This window comes from Haematobia irritans, chromosome 5 (assembly GCF_050003625.1).
Source record: "Haematobia irritans isolate KBUSLIRL chromosome 5, ASM5000362v1, whole genome shotgun sequence".
In the NCBI taxonomy this organism is placed as follows: domain Eukaryota; kingdom Metazoa; phylum Arthropoda; class Insecta; order Diptera; family Muscidae; genus Haematobia; species Haematobia irritans.
The window spans coordinates 50151755-50172084 of NC_134401.1; the positions used below are offsets into that span (position 1 = coordinate 50151755).

At 30.6% G+C, this 20330-nt stretch overlaps 1 protein-coding gene across 14 annotated transcripts in view; it reads right to left on the bottom strand.

Annotated features, from left to right (window-relative positions):
- Positions 1–20330, bottom strand: part of hppy (MAP4K3-like protein hppy) — a 654429-nt gene that overhangs the window by 131198 nt on the left and 502901 nt on the right. The window lies entirely within an intron of this gene.

Below are 20330 nucleotides of genomic sequence, written 5' to 3' on the forward strand. Positions count from 1 at the left end.
TTATAGGTAAACATTCATAATTTTTCACACAAAACACTCAAACAAACATTAATATCATAAAGAGAAGAGTACAAAAATATATAGACACACGCATACACATACGTGTATCTGTAAACACACAACGGATATGTCTTCATTTATGAATGGCCTCACAACATCGCATTGAAGGCTGCTAAAAAGGTACTGTGGGTAAACGGGTACAAAGTCATTAACGAAACACTTGTGAAGGTTTGTATGGAAATGAGAGTGTGTACGAGAGTATGAAAGATAACAGCGTATTTTTAGCCGCCTCAGGTGAATAAACGATGGGTGGAGATGTTTTTTAGGGGAAACTTGTTGACAGAGTGTTTTTTTTCAGGATTTACTAATGAAATTTACATTTAAGGCCATTAAAAACTTTAAGCAAAATTTAATGCGTAATTGAATTTATATTTTTTTTTTAATATTTTCTGGACTTTAATATTTTTTTGCCAAACAAGAAAACTCGGAGTCTTTGCTTTAACAAAGTTTTTCATTACATTTAAAAAAAGAAATTTAAGTTAAAGAAAAACATTTTCGATTTTAAGTAATAATCTTTAAATTAGCAGATATATTACATTTTTGGATTATTAGGATATAATTTGGATTTTTAAACTGGCATTTATTTGTACATGGGAGCCACCGTGGTGCAATGGTTAGCATGGCCGCCTTGCATACACAAGGTCGTGGGTTCGATTCCTGCTACGACCGAATACCAAAAAGTTTTTCGGCGGTGGATTATGCCAGCTCAGTAATGCTGGTGACATTTCTGAGGGTTTCAAAGCTTCTCTAAGTGGTTTCACTGGAATGTGGAACGCCGTTCGGACTAGGCTATAAAAAGGAGGTCCCTTGTCATTGAGCTTAACATGGAATCGGGCAGCACTCAGTGATAAGAGAGCAGTTCACCACTGTGGTATCACAATGGACTGAATATTCTAAGTGAGCCTGATACATCGGGCTGCTAATATTATATATTAACACCACATACCAAATTTCAACTGAATTAGATGAATTTTGGTCTTCCAAGAGGACCGAAATTTGGTGAAATTAGCTTCTCTAAGAGGCTCCGCAAGTCAAATCTGGGGATCGGTATATATGGGGGCTATATTTAATTATGGACCGAATGAACCAATTTTTGCATGGTTGGTAGAGACCATCACTAACACCACGTACCAAATTTCAACCGGATCGGATGAATTTTGCACCTCTAAGAGACTCCGGTGGTCAAATCTGGGAATCGGTTTACATGGGGGCTAAATATTATAATGAACCGATATGGATTTTTGCATGGTTGTTAGATACCATCTACTAACACCATGTACCAAATTTCAGCCGGATCGGATGAAATTTGCTTCTCTTAGAGCAATCGCAAGTCAAATCTGGGGGTTGGCTATATGTGCTATATGTAAAAGTGGTCCAATATGGCACATTTGCAATACCATCCGACCTACATCAATAACAACTACTTATGCCAAGTTTCAAGTCGATAGCGTGTTTCGTTCGGAAGTTAACGTGATTTCAACAGACGGACGAACGGACGGACATGCTTAGAGCGACTCAGAATTTCACCACGATCCAGAATATATATACTTTATGGGGTCTTAGAACAATATTTCGATGTGTTACAAACGGAATGACAAAGTTAATATACCCCCATCCAATGGTAGAGAGTATAAAAATATCCAAGGTTTCGTATTTAATATGAAACAAAAACGACAATAATCCTTGACAAAAACTTAAACAAACTCAAAGAGCAAACATTATACAGGGTTTTTGCAAACAAATACATTCACCTATTTACACACTCACGTTTCTATCTCACTCTCATGAGAGTGAGTACATGCATGCACACACCACACACACACATGTAGTAATGAGAAAAAACAAAACGACCTAAGTACGCAAACACATACACAATATTGAAGAAAAGATGGTTTTATGAGGTGACTTTTTTTCACATTTCTCTTTTCTATATTGAAGCCAAAAAAAACATATGATAAAACCTTATACTATAAGGTCATACAACTTCATAAAATGAAAAAAAAAGAAAACACTCTGAACAAAGCTTCCATTTGGCGGAAAAATGATTTCTATGTCAACGCTGTTGTGGATGCTACTGATTCCAATGTCGCTGCTGTTGACATTGATGAAAAGTGCAGAAAAATTTATTCTGGGACAAGGGGGACATTTGTCTTAGCACATGCTTGAGAGATTAAAAAGAAAATCAAACAAAAAGGCGCCAGATTATAAGGAAGTAAGTAAAGAAAAGGGATGCCAATTCAGATAAAAAAAATGCAATTTCACGAAAGACACAACATATAAAAGTATATTGAATTAAGTCTAAGTTTAAATGAAGAAAAGTAAAATATATTACAGTCGACTCTCGATAATTTGAAACTCAAGGGACAAGAGAAAAATTTCAAATTACCAAGTGTTTCAAAATAATAAGTGTTCAAATTATGGAAAGAAAACAGCGAAAAAGTTCAAATAAACAAGAATATTAATAAATCAGGAAAATTAGTTTTACTTCATATTATTTTGAAAACAATGTGTTATTTTCTTCTAAGTTAGCGATCTATCATTACCCAGCAAAAAAATTTGGAAGTTCTTCCAAAGGCACAACTTTAAAAGCACTTCGGGAAGATGCACTCCCAATGATGTTCTTTATTTTAACTCCCCAGGAAGTTCTTTTAATTCAATTTTTTATAACTTGGTTTGTTCATACTTTTAATAGGTAATTTTAACTTTTTTGTTTCAAATAGGTTAAAAACAGAGTAAGAATTCATAAAATGGTACAAATCAGTTAAATTTTGTCGAAAAAAATGCTAAATCCAATCTGAGAAAATTGTGATTTTTTGAAAATATTTGAGTTCAAACGTTTCCGACAAGCGTTAGAATCCATTAAAAATTATAAAAAAAAAAATAAAAATATTATTTATTTGACAAAATATCACAGAATTTTTTAATTTACATCCAAAATATTGAATTCTGATCACACCTAAAGAAGTGATGCAAATTCAGTGCAACGGCTGTTGAAATGGAGGACTTCCGTCCTATGACAAGCCCATGTTAAATTCATCGCTTCTGCGTCAATTTTGCACCACTTCCGAATCCAAAAAGAAAATTTTCATTACTTTTTTGGCGACGCGTTTTTTGCTGGGATATCAAATGAATTTTCTATTGTAATGAGTGCTGAATAGATTTGTCACTTGTGTCAGTTCTAAGGGCGTAGGAGCGTAGGTTATTAATAGATTTCCTTGCCTCATTCAATGATGTCCGTGAAGTTAAAGTTAACTTTATCTTAGCGGAGACAAAACCCGAGCTATGTTCACTTTGTACAAAAGTTCAGCTAAATAATGAACATAGCTCAATTACGTAGGAAGGAAAAATGAATATTAAATAAAATTATTAATTTTTAATGCGAAACATCCTGTAGGTAAACGAAGCTAAAGCAATTTAATAGAAATATGTATAAAGTGCTGGAAAAAATACAAAGATTTATTGAAAATCCCACATAGTCAGCGAAAATTGGACTATAAAACTGAAAGCTAAAATTTAGAATTTAGGTCACTGTGCCAAAAATCGGCATGGGGGGGATATACCAAGTAGTGGTGCAGACAGCTCTCCCCGAGTAGAATACGAATCTGAAATCAGATTATTCAATTGGTTAACAGTTTTTGAGAAATTTCGGTCTTAAGTTGAAATTCAGATTTTGGGCCGATTTTAGTATTTGGGCCACTGTGCCAAAAATCGGCATGGGGGGGATATACCAAGTAGTGGTGGAGACAGCTCTCCCCGAGTAGAATACGAATCTGAAATCAGATTATTCAATTGGTTAACAGTTTTTGAGAAATTTCGGTCTTAAGTTGAAATTCAGATTTTGGGCCGATTTTAGTATTTGGGCCACTGTGCCAAAAATCGGCATGGGGGGGATATACCAAGTAGTGGTGGAGACAGCTCTCCCCGAGTAGAATACGAATCTGAATCTGAATGAGAAAATTAGCATTGCTCTCTTTAGTTCAGTATAAAGCAGTCGCAGACCTGCTGTGTGATTGGTTGAGTAGATTTTTTTTATTTCTAACTAACGGGACCATGCTCTCATTCTAACTCATGGATTTTTGGCACAGTGGCCCAAATACTAAAATCGGCCCAAAATCTGAATTTCAACTTAAGACCGAAATTTCTCAAAAACTGTTAACCAATTGAATAATCTGATTTCAGATTCGTATTCTACTCGGGGAGAGCTGTCTCCACCACTACTTGGTATATCCCCCCCATGCCGATTTTTGGCACAGTGGCCCAAATACTAAAATCGGCCCAAAATCTGAATTTCAACTTAAGACCGAAATTTCTCAAAAACTGTTAACCAATTGAATAATCTGATTTCAGATTCGTATTCTACTCGGGGAGAGCTGTATCCACCACTACTTGGTATATCCCCCCCCATGCCGATTTTTGGCACAGTGACCTAAATTCTAAATTTTAGCTTTCAGTTTTATAGTCCAATTTTCGCTGACTATGTGGGATTTTCAATAAATCTTTGTATTTTTTCCAGCACTTTATACATATTTCTATTAAATTGCTTTAGCTTTGTTTACCTACAGGATGTTTCGCATTAAAAATTAATAATTTTATTTAATATTCATTTTTCCTTCCTACGTAATTGAGCTATGTTCATTATTTAGCTGAACTTTTGTACAAAGTGAACATAGCTCGGTTTTTGTCTCCGCTAAGATAAAGTTAACTTTAACTTCACGGACATCATTCAATGTGAGTGGATTCAGCGGTTGGTCTTCTTCATTTTTCTGCTTGTTTTTGTCAAAATCTAAAAGTTCAGCATCAGTAAGATATCCACAGATGTCAGTATCAACTTGAACAAAATCCTCAAAAGTTAGATCTCCACACTTAGGTAGAAGTCCCCCACCCAGGGTCCGTACTCGAAAATATTGATAGCTCTGATAACTATGGCTCACCGTGGTGCAATGGTTAGCATGCCCGCCTTGCATACACAAGGTCGTGGGTGCGATTCCTGCTTCGACCAAACACCAAAAAGTTTTTCAGCTCTGGATTATCCCACCTCAGTAATGCTGGAGACATTTCTGAGGGTTTCATATCTTCTCTAAGTAGTTTCACTGCAATGTGGAACGCCGTTCGGACTCGGTTATAAAAAAGAGGTCCCTTGTCATTGATCTTAACATGAAATCGGGCAGCACTGAGTGATAAGAGAGAAGTTCACCACTGCGGTATCACAATGGACTGAATAGTCTAAGTGAGCCTGATACATCGGGCTGCCACCTAACCTATGGCTCTTTATTTGTTTGTCTAAAGCCATACTTTTTGAAACAGTTTTTAAGAGTCTTAGGGTTGACATTTTTCCAGGCCTTATCGAGCATCGTTACAGCAGCTAAAACAGCTATATTCACCTTTTCATTCTTTTAATGGTATCCAGCACAAGAGAAACAATTTCTCTGTGGTAGAGTTTTAAAGTTCTGGATAATTCCTTGGTCTAATGGCTGTATTTTTGATGTCGTGCTGGGTGGAAAAAATATCAATTTCACGTGATCTAAAGGGGATGGGTTATTATGCAGTTATCTAAAAACAATAAGATTTTGAATTTTTTATGTGATCGTTAACCGAGGAATCAAATACTTCAAAATGGAGACTTCAAAATAAAGGGTGATACGGTCAAAATTTGGTCAATATAAACTTGACGTATTTCTTTCAATTTTGCATTTAAAAAACCTGAACACCCCTCATTTTGAAGGTGTGTGTGTGCAGAATGTTGCTCCTATTTTGATTTTGGAATTCACTCTTCAGTTGTCAAAATGCCGTCCAAGCAAGAAGAGCAGCGTATCAAAATTTTGCTCGCGCATCGCGAAAATCCGAGCTACTCGCACGCAAAGCTGGCAAAATCGCTAAAAGTTGCCAAATCAACCGTTACAAATGTAATTAAAGTGTTTGGGGAACGTTTGTCGACAGCCATGAAGTCTGGATCGGGGGGAAATCGAAAACCGGAAGCCGCAGAGACGACAAAGAGAGTTGCCGGTAGTTTCAAGCGAACCCCTAACCTCTCTCTCCGAGATGCCGCAAATAAGCTGGGTGTATCGTCTACAACCGTGCACCGAGCCAAAAAACGAGCCGGACTATCGACTTACAAGAAGGTAGTGACTCCAAATTGCGATGATAAACAAAATACGACGGCCAAAGCGCGATCCCGGAGGCTGTACACGACGATGCTGACGGAGTTTGACTGCGTGGTAATGGACGACGAAACCTACGTCAAAGCCGACTACACGCAGCTTCCGGGACAGGAGTTTTATACGGCAAAAGGAAGGGGAAAGGTAGCAGATATTTTCAAGCACATAAAACTGTCAAAGTTTGCAAAGAAATATCTGGTTTGGCAAGCCATCTGTACCTGTGGCTTGAAAGCAGCATTTTCATAGCTTCCGGGACTGTCAACCAAGAAATTTACGTGAAAGAGTGTTTGAATAAACGTCTGCTGCCTTTCCTGAAGAAACACGGTTGTTCCGTACTGTTTTGGCCGGATTTGGCATCTTGCCATTACGGTAAAAAGGCCATGGAGTGGTACGCCGCCAACAATGTGCAGGTGGTTCCCAAGGACAAGAACCCTCTCAACACGCCAGAGCTCCGCCCAATTGAGAAATACTGGGCTATTGTCAAGCGGAACCTAAAGAAGACCAAAAAACTGCTACACTCTTAGAAAAATATGTTTTTCATATGTTCCGATATAAACAAAATGTGTTTCGGGCACAATTTTTAAACACAATTTATTTAAGTGCAAACATGTAATGTTCCTAAACTAACACTAAATGTTTGGGACATCTATGTTAATATGTTAGAATATATTATGTTTGGGGCATGAATGTTTCATAAAAATCATATGTGTGATTGCCAACATATATGAATTTACAAATTTCGACTAAACATACATATGTTGTGATATTTTATTCAAAGCGAATGAGAGAGAGTATAGAGAAAGAAATAGAGATGGAAACCGGGAGAGTTGACGAAAGATATCAACATAACACACCGAAAGAATCAAAAGAGAACAATGTCTGTGAAACCGCTTGCATGTTGTTTCGGAAAACTGTTTTATGATAAGGCCAAAAATTTGATATGCTTAAGTCTAAATATTATTTAATTTGAATAAAGAGAATGGACATTCCGAACCAAGAGAATAGACATTTGAAAAACAAACAGCATACGTTTTCGCCTTGAGAGCAGCATTTTATGTATGTGTGGACATGTGTTTTGTTTATCATTTTGGCATTATGGGCACAATTTTTTTCTTGGTTCGTTGAAAGAAATCAGTGGTCTTCATAAAAATAACAAAAAGGGCACTATACTCTTTTTAGAGTTGGGACAGTAAAATGAAATAAGGAGGAAATAGTGAAAAATTACGCAGTAAAATGTATAAAAACAAAGTTTAGTTCCTCTTTATTAATAAGTAGTCCACGAGGAGTTGATGGACACCTTCAAATATAAAAGCGGGTATTAAGTTCGAGTTTTGCAGCTAAAATAATTTAAAAAGTTTATTTTCTTTAAAATGAATTATTAAAGAAAAATAAAAGGCATTTTAGAGCGATGGTATTAAATGCTAGTAAAAAACTGTTCACGCCTAAATAAATTTATGTTTATATTATAAAATTATTTATGTATGTTTATACTCGACTCCACGTTCTTCTTTTGTTAGAGTTTTTGAATTCCTTCCAAATTTTAAAGTTTTGTACCAAAAACAGTTTTTTGTTACAAAATTGTTATTTTTGCAATAAAAAAATAATATTTTATCCAAAAATCAGCCAATTTCGTTTCTATCAAGCACTGTTACTGACTATAAATCTTTAATAACCCACATTTCGAAGTTTCATAATAAAAATTTAATATAGTATAAATATAAATGTGTAAATTAAAAAAAAAAAAAAACAAAAAAATGTTCGGTCGGACCAGGGATTGAACCCACGACCCTTTGCATGCAAGGCAGACATGCTAACCACTGCTCCACGTGGCAAACAAATGTATGTTTCTGTTAAATAATGTTATGTTTGCATGGGCTCGTGGGCGCTGCAAACTATGCTATATAAATGTAACTTATAACGATAATTATCTGCTGGTGACCATAACAGCTACATAGCCCAGTGGATAGTGTGTTGGTTTACAAACAGTATGGTCCTCGGTTCGATTCTCCGTGCAGGCGAAAGGTAAAATTTAAAAAATTTATAAAAGTGAATAATTTCTTCAACATTATTTGTATTACAGAAAAAGGTGCCAAGAACTAAAAATTTCGTGGAAGTGAAAATTACGATAATGTTAGGGAATGAGCACAATCGTCTTTGGGAAAAATTCTTCCAAGCATATAATATTTTTGGGCTCAAAATGCTTCCAAACATATCATATGTTCACATAAAACAAACATATCAATGTTTCGGCAGTATCCAATAATATATGTGCTTCCTGCAAAATATGTTTGGAACATATGTTAAAGAAGCGATTTTTTTTGAGGGTGTAGGGACAATCAGCAGTTCAAGGCAAACTGGCTTTCTGCGGAGAAGAAGGTGGACAAGGAGGCTGTACGAAATCTGATGGCAGGTGTCAAGCGTGAGGCCCGGCAATTCGGATTTGGAAAAGCGAAAGCCTAACTGAGTATTTTTCCTGAATTTTATACTAATTGAACTTGAAAAAGAAATTTAATTTGATTTTTTTAAATAAACGATTTCACCGATTTACACGCGTTTTCCCTTGACCAAATTTTGACCGTATCACCCTTTACTTGTGGTTAAAATCGTATTAAAAAAATGGGTAAGAAAAGGCAAAATCATTGGAAGTATGATCCTAATAAATTTTGGGATCAATACCATCAAGCCAACGGCGTTAGACTTCACTTTGGAGAAGCTAATAACCACCTCATCATATGAGACACATCGAAACTCAAAAGAGCCATAAATATCAGAACCGTCCGCTGTTCTACTACTATTACCATAAAAGGAAACATCAATTGGTATGGTCGGAACATTAACGAAGGCCTTGTTAAGTCAAGATCTCCCATCAAGATCTCCGCAGTGCTGAGAAAGATACCTCGACTTACCAACACTTATATCCCGTATAACCCCCCATTTACTTCGCGAGTCTACTGCCCTATGAAATTTCCCGGCGTAATACCGAACCCTGGCCGCTTTAATGTAGCTATTGACCCTATTCCTTGACGAACGATATTCCTGAAGGAGCTCAGGTGTCCTAAATCTTTTCCATCTGGAATACGCAATAGCCCTCTCCCTAATAAAAGACTTAATTGTGTAGTTAAACCAAGGTCTATTGTTAGACTTTGTTCTTCTATTCCTGATGGGGACGGTCTCATCATATATACGCACAATATTACCCTGCAGGAATTCCAGTTGCTGATCCACAGAGTTAAAGGTGTAAATATTGTCCCAGCCTACCGAATTGATCCTATCTTGCAGGTCCGTGTAATCAATACTCCGATAATCCCGATACGTGTAATTGTAAGTTCCCACCTTTTCATGTTTAGGAAAATTGTAGTCCAGAAATATCAGGTCATGTTTCGAGAAGCATGGGACTGAAATCTGATCATAATGCAGAATTTCACATGGGTTGTTCACAAGAAACAAATCCAAGAGTGTGCTGGAACCTGATGAAGAGAAGTGTGTGGGATACACATTGTTAGTAGTAACGAGAGTCAAAGTCAGCATTTTATCTAATAAGGAAGAGTCTACAAGAATGTTCGAATTAAAATCGCCTGCCAATATAACATCATTAAAACCCAGAGTTTCACTTTCGAGAACCTCTAAAAGGGGCTGTATATCAACCGTGTTGTTTGGTCGATATATGCAACCTATAAGAATTTCCCTAATCCCTGTGGTAATCTCCATAAATCTGCTGAATTCGAAAAAATACAAAAGAAAAGTCGACTCTCATCAAGTGTACATTTTCAGTGTAAACTAGTGTTATCAAAGTGTCAAACTCGTAGTGTTTTTTTTCAATTTATCGAGTTTTTTCAAGGGACCGGTAAAAAGACTTCAAATAATAAGAGATTCAAAGTAACGAGTGTCAAATTATCGAGAGTCGACTGTAATTGAAAATATATTAAATTAAATTAAATTAAATTAAATTAAATTAAATTAAATTAAATTAAATTAAATTAAATTAAATTAAATTAAATTAAATTAAATTAAATTAAATTAAATTAAATTAAATTAAATTAAATTAAATTAAATTAAATTAAATTAAATTAAATTAAATTAAATTAAATTAAATTAAATTAAATTAAATTAAATTAAATTAAATTAAATTAAATTAAATTAAATTAAATTAAATTAAATTAAATTAAATTAAATTAAATTAAATTAAATTAAATTAAATTAAATTAAATTAAATTAAATTAAATTAAATTAAATTAAATTAAATTAAATTAAATTAAATTAAATTAAATTAAATTAAATTAAATTAAATTAAATTAAATTAAATTAAATTAAATTAAATTAAATTAAATTAAATTAAATTAAATTAAATTAAATTAAATTAAATTAAATTAAATTAAATTAAATTAAATTAAAACAAGTATATACGGCCGTAAGTTCGGCCAGGCCGAATCTTATGTACCCTCCACCATGGATTGCGTAGGAACTTCTACTAAAGGCTGTCATCCACAATCGAATTACTTGGGTTGCGATAACACTTGCCGATGGCAAGGTATCGTAAAACTTTTTAACACTGTCTTCTAAATTGTAAGTTAGTCCATAACAAAAAAAAAAGGCCGATTAAATACGTATATAATTCAGTTTGACAAAATTTTCTATAGAAATAAAATTTTGACAAAATTTTCTATAGAAATAAAATGTTGACAAAATTTTCTATGGAAGTAAAATGTTGACAAAATTTTCTATAGCAATAAAATTTTGACAAAATTTTCTATAGAAATAAAATGTTGACAAAATGTTCTATAGAAATAAAATGTTGACAAAATTGTCTATAGAAATAAAATGTTGACAAAATTTTCTACAGAAATAAATTTTTTATAAAATTTTCTATAGAAATAAAATTTTGACAAAATTTTCTATGAAAATAAAATGTTGACAAACATTGCTATAGAAATAAACTTTTTACAAAACTTTCTATAGAAATGAAATTTTGACAAAACTTTCTATAGTAATACAATTTGACAATTTTTACATGGCTGTTAGAGGCCATATACTAACGAAATGTACCAAATTTCAACCGCATCGGATGACTTTTGCTCCTCCAAGAGGCTCCGGAGGTCAAATCTGGGGATCGGTTTATATGGGAGCTATATATAATTATGGACCGATATGGACCAATTTTTGCATGGTTGTTAGAGACCATATACTAAAACCACGTACCAAATTTCAATCGGGTAGGATGAAGTTTGCTCCTCCAAGAGGATCCGGAGGTCAAATCTGGGGATCGGTTTATATGGGAGCTATGTATATTTATGGACCGATATGGACCAATTTTTGCATGGTTGTTAGAGACCGTATACTAACATCAGGTACCAAATTTCAACCGGATCGGATGAATTTTGCCCCTCCAAGAGGCTCCGGAGGTCAAATCTGGGGAACGGTTTATATGGGGGCTATATATAATTATGGACCGCTATGGACCAATTTTTGCATGGTCATTTGAGACCATATACCAAATTTTAGCCGGATCGGATGAAATTTGCTTTTCTTAGAGGCTCCGCAAGCCAAATCGGGGGATCGGTTTATATGGGGGCTATACGTAAACGTGGGCCGATATGGCCCATTTTCAATACCATCCGACCTACATCAATAACAACTACTTGTGCCAAGTTTCAAGTCGATAGCTAGTTTCGTTCGGAAGTTAGCGTGATTTCCACAGACGGACGGACAGCCGGACAGACGGACAGACGGACGGACGGACATGCTTAGATCGACTCAGAATTTCACCACGACCCAGAATATATATACTTTATGGGGTCTTAGAGCAATATTTCGATGTGTTACAAACGGAATGACAAAGTTAATATACCCCCATCCTATGGTGGAGGGTATAATAAATTAAATTACATTACATTAAATTAAATTAAATTAAATTAAATTAAATTAAATTAAATTAAATTAAATTAAATTAAATTAAATTAAATTAAATTAAATTAAATTAAATTAAATTAAATTAAATTAAATTAAATTAAATTAAATTAAATTAAATTAAATTAAATTAAATTAAATTAAATTAAATTAAATTAAATTAAATTAAATTAAATTAAATTAAATTAAATTAAATTAAATTACATTAAATTAAATTAAATTAAATTAAATTAAATTAAATTAAATTAAATTAAATTAAATTAAATTAAATTAAATTAAATTAAATTAAATTAAATTAAATTAAATTAAATTAAATTAAATTAAATTAAATTAAATTAAATTAAATTAAATTAAATTAAATTAAATTAAATTAAATTAAATTAAATTAAATTAAATTAAATTAAATTAAATTAAATTAAATTAAATTAAATTAAATTAAATTAAATTAAATTAAATTAAATTAAATTAAATTAAATTAAATTAAATTAAATTAAATTAAATTAAATTAAATTAAATTAAATTAAATTAAATTAAATTAAATTAAATTAAATTAAATTAAATTAAATTAAATTAAATTAAATTAAATTAAATTAAATTAAATTAAATTAAATTAAATTAAATTAAATTAAATTAAATTAAATTAAATTAAATTAAATTAAATTAAATTAAATTAAATTAAATTAAATTAAATTAAATTAAATTAAATTAAATTAAATTAAATTAAATTAAATTAAATTAAATTAAATTAAATTAAATTAAATTAAATTAAATTAAATTAAATTAAATTAAATTAAATTAAATTAAATTAAATTAAATTAAATTAAATTAAATTAAATTAAATTAAATTAAATTAAATTAAATTAAATTAAATTAAATTAAATTAAATTAAATTAAATTAAATTAAATTAAATTAAATTAAATTAAATTAAATTAAATTAAATTAAATTAAATTAAATTAAATTAAATTAAATTAAATTAAATTAACACATTTTAACACTGTCTTCTAAATTGTAAGTTAGTCCATAACAAAAAAAAAGGCCGATTAAATACGTATATAATTCAGTTTGACAAAATTTTCTATAGAAATAAAATTTTGACAAAATTTTCTATAGAAATAAAAACTTGACAAAATTTTCTATAGAAATAAAATGTTGACAAAATTTTCTATGGAAGTAAAATGTTGACAAAATTTTCTATAGCAATAAAATTTTGACAAAATTTTCTATAGAAATAAAATGTTGACAAAATTTTCTATAGAAATAAAATGTTGACAAAATGTTCTATAGAAATAAAATGTTGACAAAATTGTCTATAGAAATAAAATGTTGACAAAATTTTCTACAGAAATAAATTTTTTATAAAATTTTCTATAGAAATAAAATTTTGACAAAATTTTCTATGAAAATAAAATGTTGACAAACATTGCTATAGAAATAAACTTTTTACAAAACTTTCTATAGAAATGAAATTTTGACAAAACTTTCTATAGTAATACAATTTGACAATTTTTACATGGCTGTTAGAGGCCATATACTAACGAAATGTACCAAATTTCAACCGCATCGGATGACTTTTGCTCCTCCAAGAGGCTCCGGAGGTCAAATCTGGGGATCGGTTTATATGGGAGCTATATATAATTATGGACCGATATGGACCAATTTTTGCATGGTTGTTAGAGACCATATACTAAAACCACGTACCAAATTTCAATCGGGTAGGATGAAGTTTGCTCCTCCAAGAGGTTCCGGAGGTCAAATCTGGGGATCGGTTTATATGGGAGCTATGTATATTTATGGACCGATATGGACCAATTTTTGCATGGTTGTTAGATACCGTATACTAACATCAGGTACCAAATTTCAACCGGATCGGATGAATTTTGCCCCTCCAAGAGGCTCCGGAGGTCAAATCTGGGGAACGGTTTATATGGGGGCTATATATAATTATGGACCGCTATGGACCAATTTTTGCATGGTCATTTGAGACCATATACTAACACCATATACCAAATTTTAGCCGGATCGGATGAAATTTGCTTTTCTTAGAGGCTCCGCAAGCCAAATCGGGGGATCGGTTTATATGGGGGCTATACGTAAACGTGGGCCGATATGGCCCATTTTCAATACCATCCGACCTACATCAATAACAACTACTTGTGCCAAGTTTCAAGTCGATAGCTAGTTTCGTTCGGAAGTTAGCGTGATTTCCACAGACGGACGGACAGCCGGACAGACGGACGGACGGACATGCTTAGATCGACTCAGAATTTCACCACGACCCAGAATATATATACTTTATGGGGTCTTAGAGCAATATTTCGATGTGTTACAAACGGAATGACAAAGTTAATATACCCCCATCCTATGGTGGAGGGTATAATAAATTAAATTAAATTAAATTAAATTAAATTAAATTAAATTAAATTAAATTAAATTAAATTAAATTAAATTAAATTAAATTAAATTAAATTAAATTAAATTAAATTAAATTAAATTAAATTAAATTAAATTAAATTAAATTAAATTAAATTAAATTAAATTAAATTAAATTAAATTAAATTAAATTAAATTAAATTAAATTAAATTAAATTAAATTAAATTAAATTAAATTAAATTAAATTAAATTAAATTAAATTAAATTAAATTAAATTAAATTAAATTAAATTAAATTAAATTAAATTAAATTAAATTAAATTAAATTAAATTAAATTAAATTAAATTAAATTAAATTAAATTAAATTAAATTAAATTAAATTAAATTAAATTAAATTAAATTAAATTAAATTAAATTAAATTAAATTAAATTAAATTAAATTAAATTAAATTAAATTAAATTAAATTAAATTAAATTAAATTAAATTAAATTAAATTAAATTAAATTAAATTAAATTAAATTAAATTAAATTAAATTAAATTAAATTAAATTAAATTAAATTAAATTAAATTAAATTAAATTAAATTAAATTAAATTAAATTAAATTAAATTAAATTAAATTAAATTAAATTAAATTAAATTAAATTAAATTAAATTAAATTAAATTAAATTAAATTAAATTAAATTAAATTAAATTAAATTAAATTAAATTAAATTAAATTAAATTAAATTAAATTAAATTAAATTAAATTAAATTAAATTAAATTAAATTAAATTAAATTAAATTAAATTAAATTAAATTAAATTAAATTAAATTAAATTAAATTAAATTAAATTAAATTAAATTAAATTAAATTAAATTAAATTAAATTAAATTAAATTAAATTAAATTAAATTAAATTAAATTAAATTAAATTAAATTAAATTAAATTAAATTAAATTAAATTAAATTAAATTAAATTAAATTAAATTAAATTAAATTAAATTAAATTAAATTAAATTAAATTAAATTAAATTAAATTAAATTAAATTAAATTAAATTAAATTAAATTAAATTAAATTAAATTAAATTAAATTAAATTAAATTAAATTAAATTATATAAGAACTCCCCTATTAAATATTTATTTATAGCACAATGTTTGGCTGATCTACCTGACTTTCCATATAGTATATGGAAATGGCTTTTTGCCATAAGTGTACTCACAAGGACAAGGAGTAAGCACTGAAGACATATGAGACCAGCTAAATCTTTTCAGCATATGCATAGATGATTCATTTGGTTTGGGGCTATGAAGATGAAATGTCAATGTGTTTTTGAATTAAGAGAAAAAAAAAAAACAATCGTAAGCAATGACTATACCATCCATAGAATATAATAAGGATAATGTTAATGGAAGTACAGTCTTAGAAATACAAACGAGACCCAAGGAACTTATCCACATGAATGTAAAACAACAACAAAGCCAAGGAGGATCTTTGCAATAAGAGCCCATATTTAACGATTTAGCAAATAATTTATAATCATTTAAGCATAAAATTGTCTGGTAGTCATGAAAACCATAGGATAATAAGACAAAAGAAATTTTGAATATAAGAAATGTATGCACAATGATATAGGATGATATAGACGCAATAATAAAAATTTTATTTATATAACACGAGGTTGTAAAACGCTTTTGTAGTTTAATTGGATGTGGATATATTTCAAAATTGTTATGATTTAGAGGGTTTTTGAGACATCTTCTAATGGCTTAAGATTGAATTTAGACTAAAATAAAATAATTTTTTATACTTTGGTTATATAAAAATATTTTTCAAAAATTAAAATTCAGTAAGAAATTTTTTTGTTTATGAACTTCGAAAAAAATATAATTGAATTTTAACTAGAAATGCAATAATGTTAAATTGTTTTTTTTTTCTTTTTTTATTGAGAACTCATTATATGCTCTTACTCTCATATTGCATTCCTTTAGACCCACGGCCTGGGGAAAATCGGCCTTAAAACCCAAGCCTATCAAAATGGGCCCCAACACAATAAAAATTAAACATAGATCAAAAAAACTAAATTTCACTTTTGAATTAAAATATCATGGGAAAATGAATCCTAAATCAACCCAGCAAAAAATGGCATCATCTTTTTGGTACAAATTTCCTACAAATGTTCTGAATTTGCATCAGTTCTTAAGGTGTGATTCGAATTCAGTGTTTTGGATGTAAATTATTATTATTTTTTTTTAATTTTACAAATAAATATTTTTTTATGATTTTGAATACATTGTACCGTTTGACATCAAATATTTTATTTCTAGAATGGATTTATCAATTCTTCGACACAATTTAAATATTTTTTACTTATTATTTTATTCTTAATCTGTTTTTAACGAACTTGAAACTAAAAAAATTAAAATTACCCATTAAAAATATGAAAAAAATGAATTAAAAAAAATGAAAAAAAAATGAATTTCCTGTGTAGTTAAAATAAAAAACATTTTTGGGAGGACATTTTTGGAAGTGCTTTTAAAGTTGTACCTTTAGAAGAGATTCCTATTTTTTTACTGGGAACCCATATTACTAACCACAACTTAACCCTATCGAGTTTGAGGTCACATTCACTTAGGGTTTAACAGGTTGTCTGATAAGTCCCCGGTCTGACACATAGATGGCGTCGCTAGTATTAAATGCATATTATTTTTATATAGTATCAACCTTCAAATGATTCGTGTCAAAATTTGACGTCTGTAAGTCAATTAGTTTGTGAGATAGAGCGTCTTTTGTGAAGCAACTTTCGTTATTGTGAAAAAATGGAAAAAAGGAATTTCGTGTTTTGATAAAATACTGTTTTCTGAAGGGAAAATATACGGTGGAAGCAAAAAATCCACAATATGATTTTGAATGACCGTAAAATGAAGTTGATCGAGATAGCAGAGGCCTTAAAGATATCAAAGGAACGTGTTGGTCATATCATTCGTCAATATTTGGATATGCGGAAGCTCTGTGCAAAATGGGTGCCGCGCGAGCTCACATTTACTCAAAAACAACAACGTGTTGATGATTCTGATCGGTGTTTGCAGCTGTTAACTCGTAATACACCCGAGTTTTTCCGTCGATATGTGACAATGGATGAAATATGGCTCCATCACTACACTCCTGAGTCCACTCGACAGTCGGATGAGTGGACAGCGACCGGTGAACCGTCTCCGAAGCGTGGAAAGACTCAAAAGTCCGCTGGCAAAGTAATGGCCTCTGTTTTTTGGGATGCGCATGGAAAAACCATCAACAGTGACTATTATATGGCGTTATTGGAGCGTTTGAAGGTCGAAATCGCGGCAAAACGGCCCCATATTAAGAAGCAAAAAGTGTTGTTCCACCAAGACAACGCACCGTGCCACAAGTCATTGAGAACGATGGCAAAAATTCATGAATTGGGCTTCGAATTGCTTCCCCACCCACCGTATCCTCCAGATCTGGCCCCCAGCGACTTTTTCTTGTTCCAGACCTCAAAAGGATGCTCGCAGGGAAAAAATTTGGCTGCAGTGAAGAGGTGATCGCTGAAACTGAGGCCTATTTTGAGGCAAAACCGAAGGAGTACTACCACAATGGTATCAAAAAATTGTAAGGTCGTTATAGTCGTTGTATCGCTCTTGAAGGGAACTATGTTGAATAATAAAACCGAATTTTGACAAAAAATTTGTTTTTCTTTGTTAGACCGGGGACTTTTCAGCCAACCTGTTATAAACAAATCATAGTAAGACAATACAAATTATTATTGTGTGGCTGATTGGCTCAAATAAATCTAAAAATTGTAAGTATAACAAGTATATACGGCCGTAAGTTCGGCCAGGCCGAAGCTTATGTACCCTCTACCATGGATTGCGTAGAAACTTCTTCTAAACACTGCCATCCACAATCGAATTACTTAAGTTGCGATAACGCTTGCCGATGACAAGGTATCTTAAAACTTCCTAACACCGTCTTATAATTTGTATGTAGTCCATAAGTGGTATATATTAAATAAAAAAAGATCGGATAAATACGTATATAATTCAGTTTGACAAAATTTTCTATACAAATAAAATTTTGACAAAATTTTCTATAGAAATAAAATTTTCACAAAATTTTCTACAGAAATAAAGTTTTGACAATATTTTCTATAGAAATGAAATTTTAACAAAATTTTCTATAAAAATAAAATTTTGACAAAATTTTCTATAGAAATAAAATTTTGACAAAATTTTCTATAGAAATAAAATTGTGACAAAATTTGCTATACAAATAAAATTTTGACAAAATTTTCTATACAAATAAAATTTTTACAAAATTTTCTATAGAAATAAAATTTTGACAAAATTTTCTATACAAATAAAATTTTGACAAAACTTTCAATACAAATAAAATTTTAACAAAATTTTCTATAGAAATAAAATTTTCACAAAATTTTCTATAGAAATAAAATTTTACAAAATTTTCTATAAAAATAAAATTTTCTATGCAAATAAAATTTTGACAAAATTTTCTATAGAAATAAAATTTTAGAAAATTTTCTAGAGAAATTAAATTTTCACAAAATTTTCTATAGAAATAAAATTTTCACAAAATTTTCTATAGAAATAAAATTTTGGCACAATTTTCTATAGAAATGAAATTTTGACAACATTTTCTATAGAAATAAAATTTTGGTAGATTATTTTTGGCTCGAGTGGCAACCATGATTATGAACCGATATGGACCAATTTTGGTATGGTTGTTAGCGGCCATATACTAACACCATGTACCAAATTTCAACCGGATCGGATGAAATTTGCTCTCTTAGAGGCTCCGCAAGGCAACTCGGGGGATCGGTTTATATGGGGGCTATATATAATTATGGACCGATGTGGACCAATTTCTGCATAGTTGTTAGAGACCATATACTTACACCACGTTCCAAATTTGAACCGGAACGGATGAATTTTTACTCCTTCAAGAGGCTCTGGAGGTCAAAACTGGTGATCGGTTTATATTGGTGCTATATATGTAATTATGGACCGATGTGGACCAATTTTTGTATGATTGTTAGAGACTATATACTAACACCATGTACCAAATTTCAGCCGGACCGGATGAAATTTGCTTCCCTTAGAGGCTCCGCAAGCCAAATCGGGGGATCGGTTTATATGGGGGCTATATATAATTACGGACCGATGTAGACCAATTTTTGCATGGTTGTTAGAGATCATATGCTGACACCATGTACCAAATTTCAACCGGACCGGATGAAATTTGCTTCTCTTAGAGGCTCCGCAAGCAAAATCTGGGGATCGGTTTATATGGGGGCTATATATAATTATGGATTGATGTGGACCAATTTTTGCATGATTGTTAGAGATCATATGCTGACACCATGTACCAAATTTCAGCCGGACCGGATGAAATAGGCTACTCTTATAGGCTCTGCAAGCCAAATCGGGGGATCGGTTTATATGCACGCAGAGAAGAAACATGATTGCCACAATCATATTCGAAGAGCAAAATAATATGATAGCAGCTATTTTTGCGGCGACCATGTAACATTTTAACCTGCAACCATGTTGGCTCAGTGAACATGGTTCTAAGAAAAATACAATTGTCCTCATCTAAAATGTTATTATATTGATAAAAAGAATTTTGTTTCCATTAAAAGACAATGGTCACGATCTAAAATGTTATGTTATTCGTCAAAAATGTTTTTCTTCTAGTTAAAAGAACATGGTCACGACCTAAAATGTTTTGATTTTTATGAAAAAACTTTTTTCGTCGTCGAAAAAAGGACGCCACTTGAGAAAAGAAAACACAAAATCAATTTTATTTATTTGTTTTTA